The following is a 2,058-nucleotide window of genomic DNA, read 5'->3' on the forward strand; positions in this document are numbered from 1 at the left end:
CATGGTGACCGAATCAACGTTATAAACGCCGGCTGTTTTTGTTGGCTTTGTCCTCATGACTTGCCACTGATAATTATTCAGTGACATCTCTTCTATAAATTCATAAGCATCTTCAGGTGTCTTATTATTGATAGTTCTGCCAGCGGCTGCGTCGATCATCTTTTGAGTCGAAGGATTCAGGCCATTATGAAATGTTTGAACCTATAGCCAGAGTGGTAACCCATGGTGAGGGCATCTTCTTAAGAGGTCCTTATATCTCTTCCATGCATTGTAGAGTGTTTCTAAATCCATCTGAACAAAAGAAGAGATATCATTACATAATTTAGCCGTTTTAGCTGGCGGAAAATATTTTAATAAAAACTTTTCAGTCATTTTTTCCCAAGTAGTGATTGATCCTCGTGGTAACAAATTCAACCACTATTTAGCTTTGTTTTTCAATGAAAAAGGGAATAACTGAAGGCGAATGGCGTCATCAGAAACGCCATTAATTTTAAATGTATCACATAGCTCCAAAAATTTTTCCAAGTGAGCGTTAGGATCTTTGTCCTGCAAACAATCAAACTGAACAAATTGCTGTATCATTTAAATTGTGTTAGGTTTCAGTTCAAAAGTATTTGCAGCTATAGCAGGTCTAACTATCTCGATTCAGTTCCTGTTAAAGAAGGTTTAGCATAATCATACATAGTGCGTGGAGCAGGATTCTGATTAGCAGCAATCACAGGAGGTAGTGGATTTTCTTGGTTTTCAGCCATCTCCTCGGTTGTGGTTGAAGTATCATCCTCTTACTCTTCATTTATGCATCGTAAGATTTGCCTTATTTATCTTTGGTTTTTGCAAACTGTGCGATCGATCTCACTAGCAAATAGTAATGGTCCCGATGGGTTTTTTCTAGTCATACACTATAAAAACCTGCCAGGAACGAAGAAAAGAAAAATTAGAAAAGAAAATAAAAATTTAAATCCAAATAAAGTAGAATGGCTAAAGTAATACAAATTGAGTGTTCCTAATATCTAGTTCCCCGGCAACGGCACCAAAAACTTGATACGTGATATTCGCTACAGGTTTTAAATATTTATAATTAATCGTTCTTGAAACTAACTATTATCATGATGAAGGCAAGTGTACCTATCGAACAGTAGTATAGCTTTAGCAAGACCAGATTGTCGAACCCAAATGAACCAAGAGTACTAGTAATTACCTTCTTTTTATTATCTAGCCTAAAAATTAAGGGATTTGGTTATCTAAACTAATTACTAAACTAAGAATGCATAGAAAAAAAATTTGGGAAAATACTTTTTAAAAAATTAGATTGATTAAGACAATACCTAAGGAAAAATCCACCTAGACTTCACTTGTTATTTGACTCTGAATCAGACGATTTATTCATTTAGCTTGATCCATAGAAATCCCTAAGTTATATTATTTTCTCTCTCGAGAATAACGTCTAACCCTAGGTTTATTAATTGAAATGTCTTTCTAATTAACACCTAGTGTTGCATTAACTCAATCTATGGATCCCCTTATTAGGTTTCACCCTAATCCGAAAAAATCTTATCACCCTATCTCTAGGCGTTCAATCAACTCCGCTTAATTATGACAAATTTACTCTTAGACAGGGTCTATTCCTCCTCTGAATAAGAGCATTAACTTGAATCAATATCCTGGAATATTAAAACAAGAATTAAGAACACATAATTAAGAACAAGTCAAATATTTATCATATGATTCAAATAATAATAACAAGATCCGTCTGAGGTTTCATTCCCCTTAGGTATTTAGGGGGTTTAGTTCATAATTATAGAAGAAATCATCTCATAAGTATAATGAATACAAAACATAAAGAAAACCTAAAACCCCTGAATGGAAATTGAAGGGAGATCTTCAGTCTTGATGATGAATCCGTCTTCTGAGATGGACCAATCGGCTTCCCTTGAGTAATTCCTTGCCTCCTACTCAGCGTCTCCTTCCTAAGTGCCTCCTCAGGTGTTTAAATAGGCTTTAGAATGTCTAAGAGCCCTCAAAATTGGCCTTTTTCGAATAGGGTTATACTTAGGCTCG

At 35.1% G+C, this 2,058-nt stretch overlaps 1 non-coding gene across 1 annotated transcript; it reads left to right on the forward strand.

Moving 5' to 3' along the window:
- Window positions 1-217: 217 nt before the first annotated feature.
- Window positions 218-324, forward strand: LOC121217551 (small nucleolar RNA R71). Its single transcript, XR_005913659.1, has one exon. It is a non-coding gene; the product is annotated as a small nucleolar RNA R71 (small nucleolar RNA).
- Window positions 325-2,058: the final 1,734 nt, after the last annotated feature.

This window comes from Gossypium hirsutum, chromosome A02 (assembly GCF_007990345.1).
Source record: "Gossypium hirsutum isolate 1008001.06 chromosome A02, Gossypium_hirsutum_v2.1, whole genome shotgun sequence".
NCBI lineage: Eukaryota > Viridiplantae > Streptophyta > Magnoliopsida > Malvales > Malvaceae > Gossypium > Gossypium hirsutum.